The sequence below is a fragment of the Aedes albopictus genome, chromosome 2, assembly GCF_035046485.1.
Source record: "Aedes albopictus strain Foshan chromosome 2, AalbF5, whole genome shotgun sequence".
NCBI classification, from domain to species: domain Eukaryota; kingdom Metazoa; phylum Arthropoda; class Insecta; order Diptera; family Culicidae; genus Aedes; species Aedes albopictus.
In genome coordinates, this window is record NC_085137.1 from 188982162 (window position 1) to 189009903 (window position 27742).

The following is a 27742-nucleotide window of genomic DNA, read 5'->3' on the forward strand; positions in this document are numbered from 1 at the left end:
TCTAAAATACGGTGGAGAAGCACTGGTGAGAGCACTGGGTCATTACCAAAATTTAAGAGGAGGAAGTATTGCCGGAGGAATGGATGGAAGGTATCGTGTGTCCCATCTACAAAAAGGGCGACAAGTTGGATTGCGGGAACTACCGCGCGATCACACTACTGAGCGCTGCCTACAAGATACTCTCACAATGTTAATGCCGCGTCCATCACCGATTACAAGAGAGTTCGTGGGGCAATATCAGGCTGGATTTATGGGTGAACGCGCTACAACGGACCAGATGTTCGCAATCCGCCAGGTGTTGCAGAAATGCCGCGAATACAACGTGCCCACAATCACTTGTTTATCGATTTCAAATCGGCGTATGATACAATCGATCGAGAACAGCTATGACAGATTATGCACGAATACGGATTCCCGGATAAACTGACACGGTTGATCAAGGCGACGATGGATCGGGCGATGTGCGTAGTTCGAGTATCAGGGACAGTCACGAGTCTCTTCGAATCTCGCAGAGGGTTACGGCAAGGTGATGGTCTTTCGTGCTTGCTGTTCAACATTGCGTTAGAAGGAGTAATAAGGAGAGTGGGGATAAACACGAGTGGGACGATTTTTACGAAGTCCGTTCAGCTGCTTGGTCTCGCCGATGATATTGATATTATTGCTCGTAAAATTGAGACGATGGCGGAAACGTACATCCGACTAAAGAGTGAAACCAGACGAATCGAATTAGTCATTAATGTGTCGAAGACAAAGTACATGATGGCAAAGGGCTTCAGGGAGGAATCTCCGCGTCCGCCACCCCGAATTTATATCGACGGTGATGAAATTGAGGCGGTTGAAGAATTCGTGTACTTGGGCTCACTGGTGAACGCCGACAACGACACCAGCAGAGAAATTCAGAGGCGCATTGTGGCAGGAAATCGTGCTTACTTTGGACTCCGCAGAACTCTACGATCGAACAAAGTTCGCCGTAAGACGAAGTTAACTATCTACGAAACGCTGATTAGACCGGTCGTCTTCTATGGGCACGAAACATGGACCCTACGTGCAGAGGACCAACGCTCCCTTGGAGTTTTCGAACGAAAGGTGTTGCGTAAATCTACGGCGGAGTGCAGATCGAAGACGTGACTTCACAGAGAACAGACATCCAAGTCCAGTTCCGAAACTGTGTAAGGAATTTAACGGCCATTTGAAATCGGCAACACAAGTGGCAATAGCGTGGCGCTGCAATCGGTTAATTTTCCATACTAATTGAATTCACCACTTGAAATATTTCAATTCACCACTGACTGTGGCAATATGGTGTTTGGTGGCGTTAGTGTTGTCATCGTGTATTGGTTTGCAACCTTACTCAAGTGAAGATTCAAATCCTTACACAACTTTCCGAATGAAATTTGTTCTAGCCTGGATGTCTGTTCTCTGTGGTGACTTGGAGAAGGCGAATGAACCACGAACTGCATCTGCTGCTGAGAGAATTAACCATCGTCCATACCGCGAAAATCGGGAGGCTACGGTGGACGGGGCACGTCACCAGGAGACAAATAGCCATGGACCGAGTGGAATGGAGACGGCTACTATGTACAACAGAGGCCACCACGGCGTTATCGGTAAGGTAAGGTAAGTAAGGATCGTACCGGGGTGGTCGTCGGTACTGTGCATTGTTGATAACAGAGAATTTTTGGTGCAGTTTGATCATCACCAAGTAGTGGGCTGAGTCGATATTTGCGCCACGATAGGTCCTGGCGTCGATAATGTCGGAAAAGTGGGTGACTTAGCGATACTATTTTTACCGATAATACTTTTTGTCACATACACCGTGGATTCTGTGGTATTCTTTTTCGAATCTTGATGAGTGAAATCAAATAGTATGTTCAAACCAGACGCGACTAAATTATTTACACTAAAAAGAGTAATTATGGGAAAATAGATTTTGATTGACTTCGGAACTGGTATTAATTCTGAACTCTATATCATTGAGAACCACTGCTAACCTAAAGAAAAACTGACAGAATCAGTTCATTACGCATGTTTTGATACCCACCATATGATATCACGTACATATATGAGCAGAGCATGTCTCACGATGACTAGCTGAAAGACGAAGAAAACATCTCGGTTTCTTGTTACAAACGTAGTCGGTTGTCGTGCGTTGCGTTGTGAATGAAACGTTGACACGGCACAAACGTCGCGGTGGACTACCCGGGAACAAGCGAATGGGTTAACATAAGATTTTTTGATATGCTTAGTTTTGATATACAGGGGATAGACAAAATGATCGGGACAGGCAAAATTTTCACTTTTCAAAATGTCCAATTGACTGTATCTTTTCTAAAAGTGCGTCAAATATTCTCAAATTTTTAACGGTAAGTTAATCAGCTAGTTGTGTATTAGTGGACAAAACTTGAAAAAGATCGGGCTATTCTGCACGAAGGTATAAACATATTAGAAAAAGGTAGAATTATCCGATAGCCAACTTTGAGCTGTTATATCTCCGGATTCAATGAACCGAATGCAATGAAATTTTGTCCATTTATGACTTATATAATAAGCTCTAAAAACGTTTGACTTGAAATTATTAACAGGAAAAAAGTTCAAGCGATTTCAATATTTTTATGATTTTATAGTAAATTGGTCTCTTTTTATAATGCATCCCATTACTTTTTAAATGAATTGCCGCCTATGCTGTTACGTTTTTTTTTTTCAAAACATATCTGTATTCAAGACAATCAGAGGGAATTTAAATGAATTATAAATAGCATCTTGAATTTTGAAACGATGTTGAAATTTAAGAAAATTTGGTGTTTTATTGGAAAAACAATGTAATCGTTATAATTTTCTTCCGTCTTAAGAATTTTAAGTTAAGTCAAAAGTTTTCAAAAGCTCATTATAGAAGTCATAAATGGTCAAAATTTCATTGCAATCGGTTCATTGAATCCGAAGACATAACAGCTCAAAGTTGACTATCGAGTAATGATACCTTTTTTTAGAATCTTTATAACTTCGTGCAGAATAGTCCGAACTTTTCCAAATTTTATCCACTGATACACAAAAAGTTGATGAAGTTACAGTAAAAATTTGAGAATATTTGATGCCCTTTTCGAAGAGTTACAGCTATTTGAAATTTTTTTGAGAAGGAAACATTTTGTCTGTCCCGATCATTTTGAATATCCCCTGTATGTAAGTAACAAATTGTAAACAAGTGGGACGTTAAGAATGCTTTACAGGAGACTAGGCTATAGCTTTAAAGGCTCAAATATTCGAAAAAAATAAATATATACCTTAAATTGTAAAGGATTTTTTTATTTACTGCTGCAGTGCTGCATATCTGTGTATAACATAGATAAATCAGTGTTTTTTTAAATTTATATTTTCTTTTAGACTCATCCTGAATGAACTGGCATGGGCCCCCTACTGAAAGGAGGTGAGTATATAGTTTATAAATTACACCAGAAGCTGGTAAATCTGTTAGCCAAATCATTCGGTCGCTGATTTGGAAAACTCAAATTTACCTGGAAACTTCTTCCGGAAGCCACCACATTAAATCCAGACGCTGCTTGAGTCACGATTCCGCTATTTATAATAGAGACTGAAAAGAAGAACTTTCGATTACAGACAATGGCATTTAATATTTCTCTTCAAAGCATAGTTCCTGGAAGGCAGGACCGTCAGCTCAACTGAGGCTTTCTTTCGCTGTAAAGACGTTCTCCCAACATTTATAATCCGTTTTAGTGGTATTGTGAAGAACAAAAAATACGGGAAACCAAACTTCTCGGAAGCTTGCTGTGCTGGATCCTATCAAGAAGAGTGAAACGAGAGAAACTTCCGGTGTAATTTGACGAGTCCAGCAAAGTAGAAAAAAAATCAAGCGAAGTCATTCGACTAACTGGATAGACTTCCAAAAACATTATTTTCAATTTTATATTTCCTCTGCGATTTTGAAACCCACCGTTCGTGTTGGTTCATTCTGGAACAGCGCAAATCTTGTTCGGTTACTTTCCATTCCCAGGAAACCGTTCAATTCGGGGATAATTGTGTGTATAGATAGTAGAGTAAACATAGATCCGTCGATGATGAATCCGTTGTATCCAAACGAACTGTCAAAATTTGTATCCAAACGAGCATGACGTCACGATTCCAACAACAACAATGGTTCGCATGACGTCATATTCAACAGTCGCACTCCTGAAAAATACTATTCGCACGCTTGAAACATTTCACTCAGTGATGTCCGCAGATCTATGTTTACTCTACTATCTATAATTGTGTGCAGATACGCTCCGGTCAAAGGGGAGTTGGTGTAAAATGACTTAAAAGAAGTTAAATGGTTTGCTTCAATACCCATGTGACTGTAAGTTATGAAAAACTTGTGTGGGTAAACCAGTTCTACAAGAAAGTCGCGGATAAACCGCTCTCACTTTAATATTTAAGGTCAATATCATCGACTATCTTCGAAAAATGTTAATTGATATTCATGATGAATATCAATCGACATTTTTCAAAGGTTGCCGATGACATTTACCTTAAATATAGGAGAAAGCGTGGTTTTCGGCTACATTCTTGTATAACTGGTCTAGCCGCACAAGTTTATCATTAAAATTTTTTCAGGTTCAGCTTCTGAAATGAGCTGTAGCGAATTACATCTAGATATGTCAAAATGACATTTTCAGCACTGTGCCTTAGTTAGAGCTTTCCATTAGGATGATATATTTAACCCTGCACTCCCCACCGTGGCCTGTTTCGAAAAATCCATCGGTGATGTTACTCCGCCTGCCTGTGGCGCCGCAATACCAGAAGGGAATCGCTGTCTCTGTAGGTGAACGGATAACAATGGATGTAATGTGCTTAATGGCTTACGGATTGGCGCCGCGAATGGGAAGGTTTTTCCAAGGAAACAGCTTCGGAATGATAACATCTGGTGGCGATTAAATGCTTTTGCCATGTTTGAGTTGGGAGGAAGGTGGTTGATTGATTGATTGGTATTAATTAACAATACAGGAATTGCAACGCTTCGGATGAACTTGTCAAGAAAATATTTTTCATTAACTTCAATCAATTTATTTCGGAAGCAATATTCCTCGCGTCTTGAAAATTGAAATTGCAAAAACAAGCTCGTTCCTAAAACAACCCCATTCAAACTTTTGCCAATTTCCCCTGTCGGTTTAGGTTGTTTATTCACTTAATTCTCGTTTGGCTCGAGATTTATGCTGATGTTTGAAAGTGTACCAACGCAACGCCGCACCATGCTGCGCTGGTTAGCAGCAGCAATGCACAAAGCCATAAAATGGAAAACTTTTTCCGCGAGATCCCAGCAGAAAAAAAGTCCCATCTAGTCCCAGAGTGGTAGTGCATCAGCCTCGGGCTCGTGGTGGAGGAAGTTGGTTTCATGGGATGTTAGTATACATTTACTTTTTTTTCGTTTCATTGTTTCTCATTGAAAGTTGGAGCTTTTTGCTGCGTCAGTTGTGTAGCTTGTTGTTTCCATGTTGATGAGATGTCCTATGATGGGAGAATTTTATTATCGTCGGAAATTTGATTTCCGTTGCTGTCAATGATGGAAAATTGTTTTTCGTAGACCCGAATTATACAACAACTTAAATTCTACGTAAAATGCAATATTTAGTAGAAATTATTGGCACGGTAAAGGCTGAGTAACTCGTGCAATACAGATCCCATTCAGATCCCCAAGCAACACACATGTTATATAAAAGTTATGGCTGCGCAAGTTTTGGTTGTATAGAAGTTTATTTTACGTTATTTAAACACAATGTTAAAATTACGTCAAATAAACTTCTATACAACCAAAACTTGCGCTGTCGAAACTCTATTATAACATGTGTGTTGCTTGGGATCACTAGCCTCTGCCCAACAACTCCTTTCCATACCTTCGCGTGGCACCTGCCGGGCTATGAGCAACATTAGGGAAGACCGGGTGGTTGGCAGCTGGCACCGCTGGAAACTTTGGTCGTAGGCTGACAGGGATAGGAGGGGGATTTGGTCCTGTAAACCTGAGCGTCTGTTCTCCAGGAGGAGTGGCTCACAACAGCGTCTGATCCCCATGTTAGGGGCGGCTGATCTACGTCCGAATGCCAGGGAAGGACTCTAAGTTCAACTGTGCACTATGGTCCTCCGGAAAGTAGGGGGTTGGTGTCAGGCCCTACGAGCCAGCCGTAAAAAAACATTGTATTTATAACCCGTTTGACCCCAGGTAAAAAATAAAAGTTTAAAAAATCGCCAACAGCCCATTTCTCAACAGAATTCAACCAAATTTTGAACACAAACTCGCTCAACACTAAAGTTTTGGAAATATACGGGATCAACATTTTCTTGGACTTCTGGACGGAGTAAGGCCGGTGGGTCACTGGGTCAAGTCGGGCAATAAAAGGCCAAGTACGATTTGCACCCCCATAACTTTCTTCTTAACAAAGTTTTTCAATGGGAGTTTGCACATTCCGTTGCCTAACGATAGTTGATGTTGCTACAGGTTCGAATTTGAGATTTTCCGATCAGTTTCTTTTGAGTTCTTGAGATATTCAACGTTTCTGAACCATCCAAGTCTTCATTTGCGTTTGTTGTTTTCAAATGAAATTAATCACTAGATATTATTCCCCTATTGACCCCATAGGTCATCCGAGACATCTTTTAAACATGTGTTGCCCTCGTAGTACTATTAATATTTCCTGAATATCTCGATAGATTGTCCGAATCCGTCCTTACAAAACACGAACACTCAAAATAATCACAAAGGATTATTTTCCATTATTTTTATCGCTTTTATTTGCACCAACGAGCAGTAGACATTTTGGTCGATCTGATTGAAGTCATGCCTTGACTACAGAAAACCGTAGATGGACTACAATGGGGCAAGTTCGGTGTAGTACTAGATTTGTAGTAATGAGCTGAATTTCAGTATGGTGAGAAGGTCAATTCTGCGTTTCTGCAATGAAATGGTCCAAAATGCGTGGGTATTATGATTCCTTGTCTAATTTGATGCTGTTTGAGCAAAACGTCGAATAACTATGTTGTTTATGTTGCAAGAAATGGAGAAAACAACAACACTGTTGCCCAAAGTTTTGTTCAAACAGCATCAAATTAGGCAAGGAATCATAATACCCACGCTTTTTGGATCATTTCATTGCAGAAACGCAGAATTGACCTTCTCACCATACTAAAATTCAGCTCATTACTACAAATCTAGTACTTCACCGATTTGTCCTATTAGACCTATTTGTGTGCGGAAAACAACGGTTTGTAAGAACGAATTCGGACAATCCATCGAGATGTTCAGGAAACATTAATAGTACTACAAGAGCAACACATGTTCAAAAGATGTCTCGGATGACATATGGGGTCAATAAGAGAATAATATCTCGTGTTTTATTTCAATTGAAAACAACAAACGTAAATGAAGACTTCAAATGTTGAATATCTCAAGAACTTAAAAGAAATCTATCGGAAAATCTCAAATTCGAACCTGTAGCAACATCAACTATCGTTAGGCAACGGAATGTGCAAACTCCCATTGAAAAACTTCGTTAAGCAGAAAATTATGGGGGTGCAAATCGTACTTGGCCTTTTATTGCCCGACTTGACCCAGTGACCCACCGGCCTTACTCCGTCCAGAAGCCCAAGAAAATGTTGATCCCGTATATTTCAAAAACTATAGTGTTGTGCGAGTTTTGTGTTCAAACTTAGGTTGAATTTGTTTGAGAAAAGGGCTGTTGGCGATTTCTTGAACTTTTATTTTTTACCCGGGGTCAAACGGGTTAACGGAAAATCAGCAACAGAATAATACGAACCGAGACCAACGGCAACGACCCCAGCGAACAAAAAGGACTTGCGATTGGAAACTCGGTACGTGGAACTGCCGATCTCTCAACTTCATTGGGAGCACCCGCATACTCGCCGATCTACTGAAGGACCGCGGGATCGGCATCGTAGCGCTGCAGGAGGTGTGTTAGACAGGATCCATGGTGCGAACGTTTAGAGGTAATCATACCATCTACCAGAGCTGCGGCAACACACGCGAGCTGGGAACAGCTTTCATCGTGATGGGTGATATGCAGAGGTGCGTGATCGGTTGGTGGCCGATCGACGAAAGAATGTGCAAGGGCCGATTCTTCAACATTAGCATAATAAACGTGCACAGCCCACACTCCGGATGCACTGATGATGACAAGGACGCATTTTACGCGCAGCTCGAACGCGAGTACGATCGCTGCCTTTTTCCAACACAGCCTCCCTTATCGTTACACCTGGAGATCACCACAGCAGACAGAATCTCAAATCGACCACGTTCTGATTGATGGACGGCACTTCTCCGACATTATCGACGTCAGGACCTATCGTGGCGCAACATCGACTCCGACCACTATCTGGTGATGGTCAAACTCTCGCCCAAAACTCTCCGTCATAAACAATGTACGGTACCGGCGACCGCCACGGTACAACCTAGAGCGACTGAAACAACTGGACGTCGCCTCAGCATACGCGCAGAATCTCGAGGCCGCGTTGCCAGACGAGGGCGAGCTCGATGAGGCCCCTCTAGAGGACTGCTGGAGTACAGTCAAAGCAGCCATCAACGACGCAGCAGAGAGCACTATCGGGTACGTGGAACGGAATCGACGGAACGAATGGTTCGACGAAGACTGCAGAACGGTTTTGGAGGAGAAGAACGCAGCTAGGGCGGTAATGCTACAGCAAGGGGTTCGGCAGAACGTGGAACGTTACAAACAGAAGCGAAAACAGCAGACCCGCCTCTTTCGCCGCTGGAAGCCGCCTGGAAGAAGCGGAATGTGAAGAAATGGAACTGCTGTGCCGTTCCCAAGAAACACGGAAGTTCTATCAGAAGCTCAACGCATCCCGCAACGGATTCATGCCGCGAGCCTAAATATGCGGGGATAAAGACGGAGGCCTCTTGACGGACGGACGTGAGGTGATCGAAAGGTGGAAGCAGCACTTCGATCAGCACCTGAACGGCGTGGAGAACGTAGGCTTGGGAGCCCACGGCAACGGAGGAAACGAAGACGGAAATGAACCAACTCCCACGCTGAGGGAAGTTAAGGATGCCATTCGCCAGCTCAAAACCAACAAAGCAGCTGGTAAGGATGGTATCGCAGCTGAACTCATCAAGATGGGCCCAGAAAAGTTGGCCACCTGTCTGCATCGGCTGATAGTCAGGATCTGGGAAACCGAACAGCTACCAGAGGAGTGGAAGGAAGGGGTAATATGCCCCATTCACAAGAAAGGCGACCTTTTGGAATGTGAGAACTTCCAAGCGATCACTATTTTGAATGCTGCCTACAAAGTGCTATTCCAGATAATCTTCCGTCGTCTGTCACCTAAAACGAATGAGTTCGTGGGAAGTTATCAAGCCGGTTTCATCGACGGCCGGTCGACAACGGACCAGATCTTCACCGTACGGCAAATCCTCCAGAAATGCCGTGAATACCAGGTCCCAACGCATGACCTGTTCATCGACTTCAAAGTGGCATACGACAGTATCGACCGCGCAGAGCTATGGAGAATCATGGACGAAAACGGCTTTCCTGGGAAGCTGACTAGACTGATTAAAGCAACGATGGACGGTGTGCAAAACTGCGTAAGGGTTTCGGGTGAACTATCCAGTTCATTCGAATCTCGCCGGGGACTGCAACAAGGTGATGGACTCTCATGCCTTTTCTTCAACATCGCTCTGGAGGGTGTGATGCGACGAGCCGGGTTCAACAGCTTGGGAACGATTTTCACAAAACCCGGTCAATTTGTGTGCTTTGCGGACGACATGGACATTATCGCCAGAACATTTGGAATGGTGGCAGAGCTGTACACCCGCCAAAAACGTGAAGCAGCAAAGGTCGGACTGGTGGTGAATGCGTCCAATAAAAAGTGCATACATACTGGTAGGCGGAACCGAACACGACTGGACCCGTCTGGGCAGTAATGCTCCGATAGACGGAGATACCTTCGAGGTGGTGGGGGAAGTCGTCTACCTCGGATCCTTATTGACGGCTGACAACAACGTGAGTCGTGAAACTCTCACCTGCAAGCACTCGGAGTTTTCATCAGCGGAAGTCGGGCCTACTATGGGCTCCAGAAGAAACTGCGGTCAAAAAAGATTCACCCCCGCACCAAATATACCATGTACAAGACGCTAATAAGACCGTTGCTTCTCTACGGACACAAGACATGGACCATGCCCGAGGAGGACTTACAAACACTCGGAGTTTTCGAGCGACGCGTGCTAAGAACGATCTTTGGCGACGTGCAGGAGAATGGTGTGTGGCGGAGAAGGATGAACCACGAGCTCGCTGCACTCTACGGTGAACCCAACATCCTGAAAGTGGCTAAAGCTGGACGTATCCGGTGGGCAGGACATGTTGCAAAAATGTCGGACAACAACCCTGCAAAGTTGGTGTTTACTAACCATCCGGTTGATACAAGAAGGCGTGGAGCGCAGAGAGCACGATGGGCGGACCAGGTGGAGCGTGATCTGGCGAGCGTTGGTCGTGACTGACGTTGGAGAGCTGCAGCTGCAAATCGAGTATTATGGCGGCAAATTGTTGATTCAGTATTATCATGAATTTGATGTTTAACTAAATAAATGAAATGAAATGGTGTCAAAATTTTGAAAATTCAACAAGAAATGGCTGAGTTATCAATGCTCAAAATCTCTTTTTTAAACGTAACGCGACTGATTTCTGAAAATTCAGAATGACACCCGGTATAGAATAGAGAGACGTAGTCCTACGTCAAAACTTGAGCTTGAGCTTGATTGACCGCCCGTGGATGCTACTCCAGTATCGCCAGACCAGCTCACACAAGGAACCAATGAGATTATCTGCCAAAGACTAGCAGGCATCTTCAGTGTGTGAGCGTTAGTGATCTTCTATTTTTAGGCGACAAAGGCACCTACCACGTCAGGTTGCTGGTCAATGTGGGGAAGAGGAAGAAAGTGATGATTGCAATTGTTTGTATCCACATCAGACCGAATAAATATACCTCTGCGTCTGCACAAACTCATGCGGATGTCGGAGTGTTGGTGGGATATGGTTTTCAGAGGGTTCACCCATTGGTGCGTGGATGCCGGGGGTAAGGTGATAGATTTGTAGGCGTTTCTGATAGATTGACACTGTGCTGTGAAAGTGGGCAGCAAAGGAAGCAGCTTTTCAACCGTTTCTGGTTTTAGCGATGACTTTGAATATATGAATATACATGAGTTGTATTATACAGAGGAATAGGGGAGAGTATAGAGAACGTGAATAGAAAGATACAAAGTAGAAGGAAAGGGACGGGCCAGGGATTGAACCCCGGACCTTCTGCATATGAATCAGAAGCGGTAGCCACTAGACCAGCAAGCCCGTCACTTTTCCGTGAAAAGAACATTAGATGTTTTACTCGGATTAACCGAAAGGCTATATTTGTGGCACCACTTCTCAATGACCTGAAGGGCGCTTCGCATCAGGTCGAAAAGGGTGTTGTTTAGCTGCTCTCAGGAGGAAAGAGCAACTGACGAAAGTGCCGGGGATGGGCTCGAACCCATGACCATCTGCTTATGAAGCAAACGTGATTCAACAGCCTTTTGACGAATTGGTTGTTCTTGGATTCGATGCTGCCCGTTGGATCCCTGTTAAATTTTTCGTAGGTGTTCTCATCATCCACTAGCTGCTTCATTTTCCGGTCGTAGTCATCGAGCTCCATGATAACCGTTTTTTTCCTTTGTCGGACCGAACAAGATATCCGCATATTCTTTGTCTTGATTAACTTCTAGACTGAAAAGCCACCCAAAAACAGTTCATGTTGATGTCTGGTAGAATAATTTACATATATCAATATAAAGTGATTTATTATATACTTTTTCGTGTTTTTACATGATTTCCTCAAAATGTCCATTATGGGGTACCTTGGGTGTACATCCGGAACTACGTAAAATTTATATGGTTGATTATGTCAAGAATACTGTAGGGGCATCTGGGGTAATACGCACTGTCGAGGCAAAACGCACCCCCTTTGTTTTTCAGGGATTATCGGTTTTAGAGCTTTGAAACCTTATAAGTCTAATAGAACGTCTTAATAAATGAGCATCTGAAAAATTTTACATATCTGCGTTACGTAATTAGTGAGAAAAATGAATAAAATTGAAAAGCACGATTCTGATGTAATTTTCCCGATCGTTTGTCGAATGATTTGATGGTGAAAACCGACCAAACATCTAATGCTGTTGTGTTTATTCAGTTCATTGAGGGCAATGCTAAGCAGAGGAAAAATAACTTAAACAGTAATCTACGTAAATTATATGTTTTGAACTATTTTATTTTTTGCTATTGATTGGGGCAATATGCACTCCATTGGTTGGGGCAAAACGCACCTATAGAAAACATGCTGTAATAATATCTATGAGTGCTCTGTAAGTAATCGCAAACTAAATTGAGCTATTGTTTGTCTTAAAACCTTATAAAACATGCATTTTGTCTAAGAAGTAAAAAGATTTCTAAACTCGACGGTGCATCTTGCCTCAATGTTGTGGTGCGTCTTGCCCCTTTGTTTGAGTGCATCCTGCCCCATTGTTGTAGTGCATTTTACCCCGAGCAAGGGTGCATACTGCCCCGCATAAACATACGAAGCCGTAATGTTAGTCTTTACAAAAAACGTTATTTCCAAGAGCTGAACTGTATTAAGGCTGAAATTTTGTTTGGTTTCTCTTAGAATGAAAGTATATGCAATGAATGCATGCATTAAACCAATAAATTATTGCCTTTTTATATGCATTTGGACGCATCTTCCTTAAGTGGTGCATATTACCCCAGAATCCCCTACGTCTTGAATTTGAACGAGCACTAAGGCCAGCAGTAGCAGTAGCCAGTAGTGGCACAAATTTCCCAAATGGAGGAGAACGTGCCTCTGGAGCCGACCTACTGATACCCGAAGGCCAGCAGTAGCACTGGAAATGCGTTTTTAGATGCCCCACTGCAGCAAGATCGGCAGGTAAGGGTATGCCGCAAAAGTTCAGCTTATTAGACGCAGTGGCTTAATTTCCCCTACAACGAGGAGAAAAAAGGTAGCTCAGAAATGAGTGAATTTTCTGACCATGTGCTGTGGCGCGAATTATATTAGCCAACAATTAACAATCCTTATCGTAATTGTAAGATCAACCTTTCACTATTTTGATTTCATCTCATTGTTACAACTAATTCTCATAACACTCAGGTAATCACACTTTTCAATGCACATTGCGCTGGCCCAACAACTCCAAAATCCCACTTAATTTCTCACAGCTTTCACAACGCACCCACAGCCCAATGCGAAACCAAAAATCCCAAATGCCAGATTTTTCAATTTTCATTTTCACATTTTCCCAACACCCACCGAAAATCTCGGCATCCTCGGTGTCTGTTGTGGTGGTGGTGTTGGAAAGTTCCGGTTGTGACTTTTGCCAACAACAAGGGTTAAATACCTACAGGGGGACTACGACTGCATTCAAATGAGAAGTGCCAAGTGCGGGTTGTTTTCCTGGCTTTACAATGGACCATTTGCACCAATTTCAACACAATGCTGCTGCTGGTGGTCCTCCCATCCTAGGGAGAAAGGAATCTACCAGTCAGTGCCAACATAACGAAGCGTTAAACTTGTTGTTAAGCTTTTGTTCATGCTTCATTCTGGTGGCGGGGGGCTTTTGGCTCTGAGAAGTGGATTGTAGAGACATTCCCTAAACAATAACCGACATTTTTTTTTGTGCAGGTTTTGGGTGGTGACATTATTGAGTGTGATTCATTGTTTAGAGTGTGCACTGTGCAAGTGACCTTGTACATCTCAGTATCGCTCTGCTTGTTATTTATGAATTCATATTTTTAAATTTATGCTTTTTACTACAGCTTTGATTCTAGGAAGAATTCCCGAAGGAATTTTTAAAGGAATCCTCGGAGGAATTCTAAAAGAAATCCCCGAAAGAAGTCTAGCAGGAATCTCCGAAGAAATTACAGGAGAAATCCCTGCAGAAATTCCAGGAGGAATCACCGAAGGAATTCCGGGAGGAATCTGCGGAGAAATTCCTAGTAGAATCCTCAAAGGTTTTTCAAGGGGAAACCCTGAAGGAATTTCAAGAAGAATTCCCATGGGAAATCGGAAGAAATCCCGAGAAATTTCAAGAAGGAATACCCGAATGAACTCTAGGAAGAATCCCGAACTCTAGGAGGAATTTCCGAAGGAGTTCTAGAAGAAATCACCGAATAAATTCAAGAAGGAAACCCCGAAGGAATTTCAGGAGGAATCCTGGAGGAATTGATACATTTAAGAAAATCCAGGAAGAATCTCTGGAAAAAAATCGAAGAGGAACCATCACTAGAATTTCAAGAGGAAACTCCAAAGGAAATCCAGGAGGTATCTCCAAAGTAATTCCAGCAGGAGTTTCCGTAGAATTTTCAGGAGGAATCCCGAAGACATTGCAGGAGGAATCCCCGAAGGACTCCAGTGAGAATTTCCAAGGCAATTCGAGAAAGAATCCCCTAAGGATTTCTAGGAGGAATCAACGAGTAATATCCAGAGGGTTCCAGGAGAAATTCCTGAGGGAATTCTAGTAGGAATCAGCGAAGGAATCCCAAGAGGAATCTCCGGAAGAATTCCAGAAGAAATTCTCCAAGGAATTCCAGTAGGAAATCCCAAAGAAATTCTAGGTGAAATTCCCGGAGGAATTCCATAAGGCATCCCCGAAGGAATTCCGGAGGAATCTCCGAAGAAATTTGAAGAGGAATCAACACAGGAATTTCAAGAGGAAACTCTGAAGGAAATTCAGGAGAAATCTCCGAAGTAATTCCAGGAGGAGTTTCCGTAGAAATTTCAGGAGGAATCCCTGACGGAATATGAAGAGGAAATTTCAGGAGGAATCCTAGAAGGAAGTCCTGCAGGAATCCCCGAAGGAACTCCAGGATAAAATCCCCAAAGAAACTCTAGGAGGAATCCCCGAAGGAAACCCAAAAGCAATCTCCGAAAGAATTCAAGGAGGAATCTCCGAAGGAACTCCAGGAGGAATTGCTGAGTTCTAGAACGAATCACCGAATGAATTTCGAGTGGAATCCTCAAAGGTTTTTCAAGAGGAAACCCTGAAGGAATTCCATGAAGAATCCCCATAGGAAACCAGATGAAATCCCGAGGAATTTCAAGAAGGAATCCCCGAAGGAACTCTAGGAAGAATCCTCGAATTCTAGGAGGAATTTCCGAAGGGGTTCTAGGAGAAATCACCGAATAAATTCAAGAAGGAAACCCCGAAGGACATTCAGGAGGAATTCCATGCGGAATTTAAGAAAATCCAGGAAGAATCTCCGAAAAAAATCGAAGAGGAACCACCACAAGAATTCCAAGAGGAAACTCCAAAGGAAATCCAGGAGGAATCTCCAAAGTAATTCCAGTAGCAGTTTCAGTAGAAATTTCAGGAGGAATCCCCGCAGGACTCCGGTGGGAATTTCCAAGGCAATTCGAGAAAGAGTCCCCTAAGGATTTCTAGGAGGAATCAATGAAAAATATCCAGAGGGTATCTCTGAAGGAACTCCAGGAGAAATCCCTATGAAAATTCTAAGAGGAAGCACCGAAAGAATTCCAGAAGAAATTCCCCAAGGAATTCCAGTAGGAAACCTCGAAGGGATTCTAAGAGAAATTCCCGGAGAAATTCCATGTGAAATTCTCGGAGTAATTCCGTAAGGGATCTCCGATGGAATTCCAGGAGGAATCTCCGAAGAGATTTGAAGAGGAATCAACACAGGAATTCCTAGAGGAAACTGTGAAGAAAATCCAGAAGAAATCTTCGAAGTAATTCCAGGAGGAGTTTCCGTAGAAATTTCAGGAGGAATCCCTGACGGAATATGAAGAGGATTCCCCGAAGAAATTTCAGGATGAATCCTTGAAGGAAGTTCTGCAGGAATCCCCGAAGGAACTCCAGGAGGAATCTCCGAAAGATTTCCAGGATAAAATTCCCAAAGAAACTCTAGGAGGAATCCTCGAAGGAAACCCAAAAGAAATCTCCGAAAGAATTCCAGCAGGAATCTCCGAAGGAATTCCAGGAGGAATCCCTAAGGTAGTTCTAGGAGGAATCTCCGAAGGAACTATACGAGGAGTTTTGGAATGAATTCCAGGAGGAATCCCTGTAGGAAGTCCAGGAAGATTTTCGGAAGGAAGTCGAGGAGAAATCCCCGAAGAAATTACAGGAGAAATCCCTGTAAGAGTACCAGGGGGAACCCCTAAAAAAATTCTAGGATGAATCTCCAAATGATTTCCAAGCGGAAGAATCGACGGATTTTCAAAAGAAATCCCCGAAGGAATTCGTAAAGGAAACCCCATTGGATGTTCCGGAGAAATGTCCGAATAAATCCCAGGAGGAATCCCCGATGGAACTATAGGAGCAATCCCCGATGAAATTTCAGTAGGACTTCTGGAGGAATTCCATGAGGAATCCTTGAAGGAAGTCTAGGAGGAACATCCGTAAGAATTCTAAAACAAAAATCATCAAAGAAATTCCAGAAGGGAAACCTACGACAGAATATAAAGAGAAATCCCCGATAGATTTTCAGGAGGTATCCTTCAAGGAAGTCCAGGTGGAATTCCCGATAAAAATTTCAAGAGAAATTCTAGAATGATTTATTGAGGAAATCCCCGAAAGTATTCCAGGAAGTATCCCCAAAGGATGTCCAGGAGAAATCCCCGTAATCTCCGCAGGAACACCAGGAATTCCAGGAGGGATTCTCAAAGAAATTCCAGGAGGAATCCTTGAAGGAAGTCCAGGAGGAATTCTCGAAGAAATTACAGAAGAAATCCCTGCTGAAATTCCAGGGGGAACACCCGAAGGAATTCCGGTAAGAATCTCCGATGGAATTCCAGATGGAATCCTCGAAGGATATTCCTCGAAAGACATCTCAAAGGGAATCTTTCCAGGTTGGGGGAAGGATTTCCAGGATGTATTCCCTAAAGAAATCCTGGAGGAATTCCAGAAGAAAATCCTGTAAGAATTCTTGTAGAAACTCCATGGAGGATTCCCCAAGAATATCCTGGAGGTATGCATGATTATAATCCTAAGGAAGTTATTGTAGGAACTCCTATAAGATTGCCTGAAGGAACTCCTGTAGGAATGGCAGAATGAGCTTCTGTAGAAATCTCTGAGGTAACTCCATTAAGTAAGGCATTTATGTATCCTCCTGGAAAAATCTCAATGTCAATCTACAATCTCAAAGAACCGCAGGAGTGATCCATGGAAGAACTACTGGAAGAATCCCTAAAGGAACTTCACGAGGAATTCCCTAAGGATACTTAAAGTAATCCTAGAAGGAACTCTTACATAGGAATCTCTGAATAAGCTTCTGGGGTTATCCCTGAATTCTTCTGGAGGTATCCTTGGATTCTCCTATAAGATTCTCTGAAGGAACTCATGGAGAGATTTCTGGAGGAACTTCCGTAGGAATTTCTGAATAAATTCAGAAGGAATCTCTGAATAAACATCTGCAAGAATCCTTGAAGCTCCTGGAGGAATCTCTGATGGAACTCCTAAACTAATTTCTGTAAGAATTTCTGTAGGAATTTCTGAAGAAACTTCTTACGGAATTCTTGATGGATCTCCAGGAAGCATTTATGAATCTTCCCGAAAAACTCTCTGAAGGGACTGCTGGATGGATACATAAGCGATCTTCTGTTGAGATAGCTTAGGGAACTTCTGAAGAAATTCCTAATAAACACCTAGAGACATTCCTCCTGCAGCTGTTAGGGAGATCCCTGAACGAACTCCTGGAGTGATCTTCGAAGGAAATGCTGGAGCAATCCTTGAAAAAACTTCTGGAAGAATTCTAAAAAAAATCATGAGCCAAAATGAGGAATCCCCGAAGGAATTTCAGGATGGATTCTTGAATAAATTTCAGGAGGGATGCTAGAAGGAATTCCTGTATGAACCCTTGATGAAACTCCCGGAGTGATCCCTGAAGGATCTCCTTGAGCGATCCCTCCAGAATGTCAGTGGAAATCTCTTCTTGGAATTCTAGAGGAATTTCTAAAGGATCTTCTAGAGAAATCTCTGAGGAAACTCCTGGACCAATTCCTGAAGAAACTCCTGTGGGAATTCCTGAAGGAACTCTCAGACTAATCTCTGAAGGACCTCCTATGGGAATCCCTGAAGGATCTTCTGGATGATTCTGTGATATATCATCCTTAAATCCTTCTTAAAGAATTTCTGAAGGAACTCCAGTTTTCCCTGGAGATACTCCTGCCATTTTTTCATTAGATTTCTCTCCAGCAGTTTCTACAGAGATTCTTCCAGAAAGATTCAGTGATACCTCCAGGAGATTTACCAGGGATTCCTCCAGACGCACAGGTCTAAATCACACGAGGTTTTGTAGATGTTTTTATTTATATTACATGACTGCGATAGATCGTGATTCTCAGATTAGTGTTTTTCTAGCAGTTCCACAGATGTTAGCTGAGAACTTTCATTGCCAATTTACCATATCTTCAACCTTATATAATGCGGAAATGCTATAAGCCAAAGAAAGTCGAGCGAATTTAAATTACAAAAATTCTGGACCGTGCTTGGAATCGAATCCAGAAACCTTTCTCAGGATCAACGACCTTTACTAAGTGAGATATAATGTTATTTTCCACACATACAACTCAAATTCTGCAGACTAATGCCGCTCGTTATATGTACGAAGTTTTTCAATCCTGGATGACTTGCTGCTCTGTTGTTTTAACTTACTTTGAATATCACAGCTCAAAACCTCTTCTAGAAGCAAAAACTTCACCATAACTCATGATGTACGACATGAATTCTGTCGGTGAACGCCAATGTGCGGAAGCTCATCTGCCATAAAAAAGCGATAATCATCTTGAAGCTCATAAACCATTTTTCTCACTTTGCCAGTTAGTGCGGTAAGTCTTGTGCTTTTACAAAAGGGAAGGAACATCGAACTCGCCCCGAGCGCAATCTCCAACCGTTTTTCTCACATCCTTGATGGTAAAAAGTTTCGCCTTCTTTACACGGACGAAAGAGATGCAAAACGCCAGTTAATTTATAGTGCATGTAGTTGTTAGATATAATTCAATTCGAAAGGTAACTCTTATATTTACAAATAAACAACAAGAATAAAAACATCCCATTTCACTCCAGTTTTATGAAATCAACCAGTTCATTTCGTCCAACTCTTCCCTACAAGCATATCAGATATGTACGAAATATGCGTTACACATGTTCCCTTATCTTCGCAATCAATCGCTGAATGAGGAGAAAAGTTTTGCGTCGTACACTACTCGAGCTTATTGTGTCGAACATGCATATTGCAGCAGCAGAGCATACGACACGGGTGGGAACAGAATATGCAAACACTTTTGCTATGAACTTGAGTGTAGTGCAAGAATGGGTTATTACGATAAAGGCTGAATCTTAGCTGAAGGTGGATGAATATTTGGGCTAACAGAGAAGGTGACGATGAACTTTTTCATGAGCACACAACCGGGAGACTCACATCAATCTACAGCTCGATGCTTTGTTCCAAGTTTTGGTGTTCAGAACGTGTATGTTAGATATTACATCGAAAATGCATATACTCGATAAATATATAATACAATACAAACATTTTCAATCCAACTTTCAATCTGTTTTTATATCTCATCATCAACTAGTGAAATTGAAAGCCTACTAAAAAGCATGGTAAATTAAGTTGTTTATCGGATTGTATGACATTTTTTATGGAAGTAATCAAAGAGCATCATTAAATTGCAGTCAAACCTCCTTTACCTTATATTCTTAATTGTAACGAATGAACGAGTTCCTGACCGTCAGCAGCTTAAGCGCCACTCTCCACGGGGAGAGACTGCTGAGGCTGTTTGGGGGCCCGGCAGAGGCTCTTCAAATAGGGCGAGTTATTAGACTGCTCAAACACTCGAAATCATTCCGACGAATCCCAAATGCAGCCAAAAATTTGATAAACTAGAAAATTCAAGGACCAATATCAAATTTGAATAAGTACTGAAAGCTAAGAAGAACTCAAGATCCGAATTGAAGCCAAATTTAAAATATTCTAATAAAGTTCGAACAAGAACCGTTTAATTCGTCAACTTTCCTAGACGAAATTCAAGCTTGCTTCAAATTTCATTTATTAAAAAACTTCAAACATCTATTTACATAGGCCTATCAGCAAGCTATTAGGAAGGTGACGTCACGCAAACTAGTCCTATTTCTGCTTAACCACTACAATATTCTTAAAACTAGAAATACAAAATGGATCTGACCTTGTTGCGTTGATTTCCGCCGGGAACAACCATCCGACAAAAACCTACGAAGCAGACTCCTCGGTGGGGATGCTCTAATCCCTCGGCGGGCGCATGGAAGGGTGCTCGCGATCTCTCTCTTATGCTCGGTTATGCTTGTGTCGTACACGAGAAATACTCACAGCACCACAGCAATTACAAATTGGATAGCCGGGGCAGCCACCTGGTTCGTGTCGCCGCACAACGGTGTAATGCCGGTGGTGTAGCCGCTCGACTCCGATACGTTTATTTTGGCTCTCGGAGAACGATGACGATGTCACGCAGTGGCTGTGTTGTCGCACCACCAGAACGGGGTACGGACCGTGTGACGCGTGGCGGTGGGTGGTAGGCTGGAGGAGGCGTCCTCGTTTTCCGTGAGTGCTCTCTCACCGAGCGAGTACTAGGGTGATACCTCCAGCACCGGAAGCTGGGTTTCCTAAACCAAGGAAAATACCCGCATTGATCAGCGAGTATTCTGATCAATGGGTTTCCGAACAATTAGCCCGCATTCAAAAATACCGTTAAACTTCCGTTGAGCTTACCGTTTCTGGTCCACGATTCAGCTACTGGACCTTTCCAACAGAGCTTTTCTAGTGTACAGTTTTCTTCTATAATAGTAGCATTGGAAAATTTACACAATTTAGAGATACGGCTTTTAAGAATTCCAAGTTTTACCTTACAATACTTAGAACGGTTTTAGATGCACTTTAGATAATGCTTGGCTACTTCCACTTCACTAACTTTTGAAGTTACTTAGCACTGCTACTATCTTCACTAAGTTTTGGAATAACGTCTGTTCTGGTCGACGAGTCGTTTTGAACTTGTTCGATGAGCGCGAACAATAATCGCATTAACTATATGGAAATTGGCTATCTATTTTGTCGGGAACACAATATTCTTTTGTATTACTTCCGATCGTGCATCCTTCTCACGCCTACACTTCATTGTTTTAAATTGCGCATCTGATTTGCATATTGCAAGAACTAGGCTACCCTGAATTAGCAGTTAATCTCTTTTTTTCGCAGTAGAGATTTAACCGGAATGAGACCCTTGAGTGGAGGCACTCATTTAATTTAAATTCGCGAAAGCTTCAGTAGTCCCATCACATTCCGTAAGAGCTCGCTCTAGTAGCTTTTGAGTCAGGCTAGTACACCTAAAATCTGGATGTACATTTTTTTGTTACATAATAACTCGACGCATATTCTGGCTTTTACAATTGATGTAAGTGCTGCGAACAATACTCAGCGGTAAACTTGAGCACGGCATCTGGCGGCATCGCATTAAACGCATTCCTTACATCCAGAGTCACGACCGCACAGAAACGAATTCCCCTCCTCTTAGGCTCGAGTGCTTTCTCGGCGGTTTTTGTAACCGACAAGATAGCTTCTACGGTGGACCTCCCCTTCCGGAGGCCGTACTGGTTACTCGCCCTCAATGAACCTCAACATTCTATTGAGGATGAGGGGCTGTCCATAAACCACGTGGATTTTTTTGGGACTTCTCGACCCCCCCCCCCCCCCCCGCGTGGTCATTTGTCCATACACAATTTTTTATTCGTCCATACAAAATGCTCATAGGCCGAACCCCCCCCATCATGACCACGTGGTTTATGGACAGCCCCTGATCGTTTCTAGCATCTTCCCCGCCGTGTCAATCAAGCATATTGATCTATAAGCCGACAGGTCTCCGGGTGGTTTCCCCGCCTTTGGCAATAGAACCAGGCGCTGCCTCTTCCAAGCTTCTGGGAAAACTCCCTCGTCCAGGCATTTCTGCATAGCAGACCTGAACATCTCGGGAGCCTCTGCAATAGCTACTTTTAAGGCCAGATTCGAAACTCCATCCGGACCTGTGGCCTTACCTACGCTAAGGGACTTAGCTATCCCCGCAAGTTCCACATCGGTGGAACTCATCGCCAGCCCCAGTCCTCGGTTTTCCTACGAAAGGAGGCCAAGGACTAAGATCATGACACGGAAAAAGTCCTCTAATGATCCCCTCCAACATCTCTGGAGATTGCTCTGTAGGAGCCATCACACCTCTCGTCTTGGCCATAACGATCCTGTAGGCGTCACTCCACGGGTTCGTATTGGCATTATGACAGAGACCCTCCCAGCAGGCCTTTTTGCTTGCTCTCATTTCGGTCTTAAGCGCGGCTCTTGCAGCGGCGAACACCACCCGCCGTTCGTTTTGCTCTTCCTCTGATCGTGCTCGCTGCATCCGCCTCCCAGCCCGTAGGCAGGCGCGGCGCAGGTCCGCAATCGCGTCGGTCCATCAGTAAGCCGGTGGCCTCCCATTTCTAGGGTGGACTCGCTTAGGCATGGTCGCATCACACGCACGTGAGAGCACCGCTACCAGCTCGTCGCCGTCTGAACCGATTAAGTTTCGCTCACGGCGGAGCGCTTCCCTAAATACCTCTTCGTCGAAGTATGATGTCTTCCACCTGCGAGGGCTTGGCCTTGGCCTAGCCGCCTCTTCTTCTATCCGCTGTCTGCTGTTGTTGTAGTCGATACTGTAGCAAACCGCCAGGTGGTCGCTGTGAGTGTAGCCATCATCTACTCTCCAGTTCGAACTACTTGTTAAGCCAGGACTACAAAAGGTCACGTCAATAATTGACTCCGCACCGTTCCGACTGTAGGTACTCTTGGTACCGACGTTAGCCAGATCGACATCTTGCATGGCCTGCGTCTCTAGCAGGATCTGACCCCGCTGTTTCGTGAAACGGCTTCCCCATTCCACGGCCCAGGCATTGAATTCACTTGCTATTACCACCGGCCTTCGTCCTGTCAGCACAGTCGTCATACAGTCAAGCATCTGCGTGAACTGCTCGATCGACCAACGCGGAGGCGCATCACAGCTACAGAAGAAGAGCCCGTTTACTTTGGCGACCACAAAGCCCTCATAGGTAGTAGACACCAACTCCTGGACGGGATTTTTACCCGTCGTCCATATCGCCGCCATTTTTCTGGTCCCATCCGCGACCCAGTTGCCGTTGCCGACGGGTACTCGGTATGGCTCCGATATGATGGCGATATCCGTCTCCCACTCAGAAACCGCCTGACAAAGCAGTTGCTGAGCCGCATCACAGTGGTTCAGGTTCAGCTGCGTTACCTGCACTATGGGGTCGTCCATAAATGACGTAGCTTTTTTGGGGGGAGGGGGGTGTTTGTGATTTTGTGATGAAGTGTGACGATAGGGGGGTAGGGGTTTATGACATGCTACGTAGCTTTCTACTAGGCCTATTGAAAAAAATATTTCATAAATAATGAAGTTTTTACTTGCATTAAGTATCATTATCCAGAAAATAAAAACAAATATTGCATGATTTGTTTTCCTTTCTCATTAATGTAAATAACAAATAATGGAAATAAATGCCGGCTTCATATCATAAGACATGGCCGGACGCTACAACTGTATCTGAGAAAGTGGTTTTGAAATACTGTGTAAAGAATAATGTATTATGTTTGCAGACAAAAATCAATTTCGCTCAAATGCTTCTCAAGACCAATAGTTTGCTGCTTGCTATAGGGTACTGCACGCCGCTAAGGTTGCAAAGGAAAATTTTTCTTAATTTTTGGCATTACGGCATTATTTCAGGAGTTTCTTTTATAGTTTCTACAGGACTTCCTCGAAGAATTCATCAAACAATTTCTTAAGGAGCTCCTCTATGCAACTTTGTTAGGAATTTCTCATTGTGTTCTTTATAGGTTTCCCCAACAGGAGAAGAATACCATTTCTACAGGAATTCCTACTGGGAATCCCAGAAAAAAACTTCTGAAAACATACCAAAAGGATCTGGAGGAATCTCAGAAGGAATCCCTGAAGAAACTTCCAGAAAAATTTCAGAAGGAACTCCTGGAACAATCTTAAAAGGAAATAGATAAATTTCAAAAGAAATTCCGTGAGGAGTACCTGGAGTAATTCTAGATGAAGCTTTCGGAGAAATCGTGAAGGAACTTCTGAAGGAGATATTTGTGGATTGTCAGAAGGAACTCCTGGCTAAATTTCTGAAGAAAGCGCGGAAGAAATAATTGAAAGGATCCCGTAAGGAATTTGTGAAGGAATCCCGGAAATAACTTTCGGGGAATCACGAAAGACTGTCTGGATTAACTCCTGGTGAAATCCGAGATAGAAAATCCTGGAGGAATTCCTGAAGCAACTATGGGAGGAATCCATAAAGACATTCCTGACAGAATTCTAAGATATCCTATAGGAATCCTGGATGTAGTGAATGGAGGGTGGCCGGAAAAAGTTACTGAAGGAGTCCCGGGAAAAAAAAACCTGGATAAATTCTAGAAGGCAGTCCTCGAGGAATCCCAGAAGAATCCAGGAAGGAATTAGTGAAGGAATTCAAAAAAGAACACCTGGAGGAATCTCAGAGCAACTCCTGGCAGGGTTTTGAAACAATGCCGGAGGGTTTACCTTGGAATGAATATCTGAGTGAATTCCTGAAGGAAACCAAGAAGGAACTCCTGGAGGAATCCCGAAAGGAACTTCTTTAGGGAACACAGAAAGAAGTTCTGATGGACTCTCAAAAGAAATTCCGTTTAAAATCCCTGTGGAGATGTCCAAAGAAACTTCTGGTGGAAAAGAGGGGAAGAAAACCTTGAAAGAACTCCTGAAGGAAACCATGGATAAACTTCTAGAACAACCGTAGAAAAAAAAACTCCTGGAGAAGTCTCAGAAGGAGCTTTTGGAGGAATCTAAGAAGGATCTCCGGAATGCATTATTGGAGGGATCTTTGACCCCTGAAGGAATACGATAAGGAGGAATTCTCTTATGGAATGCCAAAGAATATCATGGAGAAATCCCAGAAGGAAGTGCTGGAGGAACAAAAACGGGAGATATTCTCAAAAATGGGAATCCCAAAAGAAAATTCTCGAGGAATCCCAAAATGAAATGCTGTAAAAATTTGATAAGATACTCCTGCAGGGTATGAATTTTATTCAAATGAAATCAATTTGATATTCTTAATAGATTTGTTAGTGAGCAAACTAATATCTTTGGAAGAGCTTCCAGGCTAATATGGTATTGTGAGCATCAATTTCCGATTCTTCAGCAACAAGCAGAACGGTGATGGGTGGTTTATTGAGTCATTAACTTTGGTGATAATCTCCACTGGTTGCACCTATGGTCTTGATGTCGGCGATCTGAACCTGGCAGTCGGCAATGTTTTCTTATATTGTTGTTTTTTCATAATATTTTATTAAAATACGAGTTAAAATTGAAATCAAAGCTAAGTTTTTTTACATGAAAATTTTGTTGAGGGGGGGGGGGTGTTTAACAAGCTACGTCATTTATAGAGGGGGGATATCTGAATTTGTGACGAAATGCTACGAGGGGGGAGGGGGGTATTAAAAATCGCTTAAAAAAGCTACGTCATTTATGGACGCCCCCTATGATTGTTCACTGCGGCTTTCTTGAAGACCACCCATCGGATGTCTGTTGTTCGAGGATTTCCCGGTACAGATCATGCAGATGGGCGGGTTCGTGCAGCTTTGGGCCTTATGACCTTCAGCGCCGCATCGCCTGCACAGTTTGCGCCTGTCGGGGCCTTTGCAGTCCCACGACTTGTGTCTTGGTTCCAGACACCAGAAGCAAACCTCTGGTGGCTCGTGGAATGTCAGGTGACATACACACCAACCCACCTTTATGCTCCCTACTTTAACGGACTTTTTGACGTCCCCCACAGGTAGCTGAACCAAAGCTATCTATGTCCCTGCTGACCCTTTCCGTAGCTTAACGGCTGCGGCGGCCATCTGCACATCGCACTGTTGCCGCAGTGCCGTGACGAGCTCTTCCACTTCGGTGATCTCATCAATGTCCTTGACCTTCAGAGTCGCCTCATGTGTCAGAGCCCTCACCTGCACACCCTCACCAAGGACCTCTTCTGCCAGCCTCTTATAGGCGGCGCCCTTGTGCTCCTTCTGGCGCTTCAGCTCCAGGATCATCTCGCCCGTACGAGTACGTCCAATACTGCGTACGTCGGCTCAAAGACCCTCAAGCTTGGCGTCGCTTCGCATCATCTTCAAGACGTCCGAGTACTTGGACTGTTCCGTCTTGATGACGATCGCATCGCCTTTCTCGCGCTTGGCACCTGCCCTCCTACGCCTTGGCTTGGCGTCCTGCGCTACTACCTGCGGATTCGCCTTCTTCTTCCTCTTCCGCTCTACCTTCGTCCAAGCGGGGTCCTCTGTGGCTGTTGAGGGCCCACCAGCGGTCGCAACCTCTTGTTCCCATCGTTCCGGGACGGGCCAGCCTTTTCAGGCCCACCCTTCCCAGGTTTCCGGGAACCCTGGCTGGGGTCCGACCTTCCGGTATTATTACCGACTTTCGGGGTAATGATTCGCCTGGCCTTGCGGGCGCCGCCAGACAGCTCCTCGCCTGACGGTTGCCTCGCCCGCTTCTGCAATTGCTTGCCCCATTTGTCGCGAGCAGGCGCTTCCGCCTTATTCGGACTTCCTGCGAAGGAGCAGGCCTCCGTTTGGGTAAACTTCGGCACTTTCTCATTTGCAGGCTCCGTTGCTGCAGCAGTCAGCAACGCGAGTGCCGCGTGCTCCTGCTTGGCATCGTCGATCGACGCCCTAAGTCGAAGCAAGGCCGTTTTCAGGTCCTTGCTTATGTTCGACTTAGTGGACGCAAAGTCGATGATTTTGCCAAGCTGCTGCTCAGCCAGCTCTTTTGCGGACCGTCCTTTGGATTCTGGGCTGTCAACCCTCAACAACCACGCTCCGTCCATAACCTCCACCGGCTGGCTTGCCGGGAAGTGGACTGGAGCACCCACGCTTGAGCTGCGTACGCAACTCCCAGTGCCTATCTCCTCACTTCTCCTTGTCGGAGATCTCATCAACTCACTTTTTGCGAAGGGGTTGATCGCACCACTACTTCCACCTAAATTTTGATTTCTTGAATTTTTGCTCATTTTTTCATCCCACGAGTCGCACGGGAAATAAGGTCCACCACGCCAGAGCGCTGCATTAACGCGGTAAGGGGCAGCTTACTGTGGGGGGTGCCCAGGTACCCCACCCACAGGCTCCGTTAAAGATTGAGCATCTTTTTCACCCCCTCGATCACTCATTCCTCAGCACGGGTCGCTTGACACCTTGAATTGGGGTTAGTAGTCCTATTCTTAGCCGGCGACTACGCGGCTGACTCGCAAACGGGGGGGTGCGTCAGGCCCCAGGACTTTCGTCCCTGCTGCCCTAATGCAGAAATGTCTGGGCGAGGGAGTTTTCCCAGAGGTCTGGAAGAGGCAGAGCCTGGTTCTATTGCCAAAGGCGGGGATACTACCCAGATACCCGTCGGCATATAGACCAATACGCTTGATCGACACGGCTGGGAAGATGCTAGAAAAGATCATCCTTAATAGAAAGCTGAGGAACACCGAGGGTGTGAATGGTCTCTAAAGCAACCAGTTCGGCTTCCAGAAGGGAAGACCGATTGTAGACGCTTTCTTGTCGGCAACAAAGACCGCCGAGATAGA

At 44.0% G+C, this 27742-nt stretch overlaps 1 protein-coding gene across 2 annotated transcripts in view; it reads left to right on the forward strand.

The window, feature by feature from the left end:
- Positions 1-27742, forward strand: part of LOC109419083 (uncharacterized) — a 384014-nt gene that overhangs the window by 228575 nt on the left and 127697 nt on the right. The window contains exon 1 of one of the 2 annotated variants that reach the window (XM_029873542.2): positions 3368-3421. The exons of the other annotated variant lie outside the window; for it this stretch is intronic. The gene's annotated coding sequence lies outside the window, so the exon portion shown is untranslated. Of the gene's footprint in view, positions 1-3367; positions 3422-27742 lie in introns of those variants that run through there. 2 annotated transcript variants of the gene reach the window in all.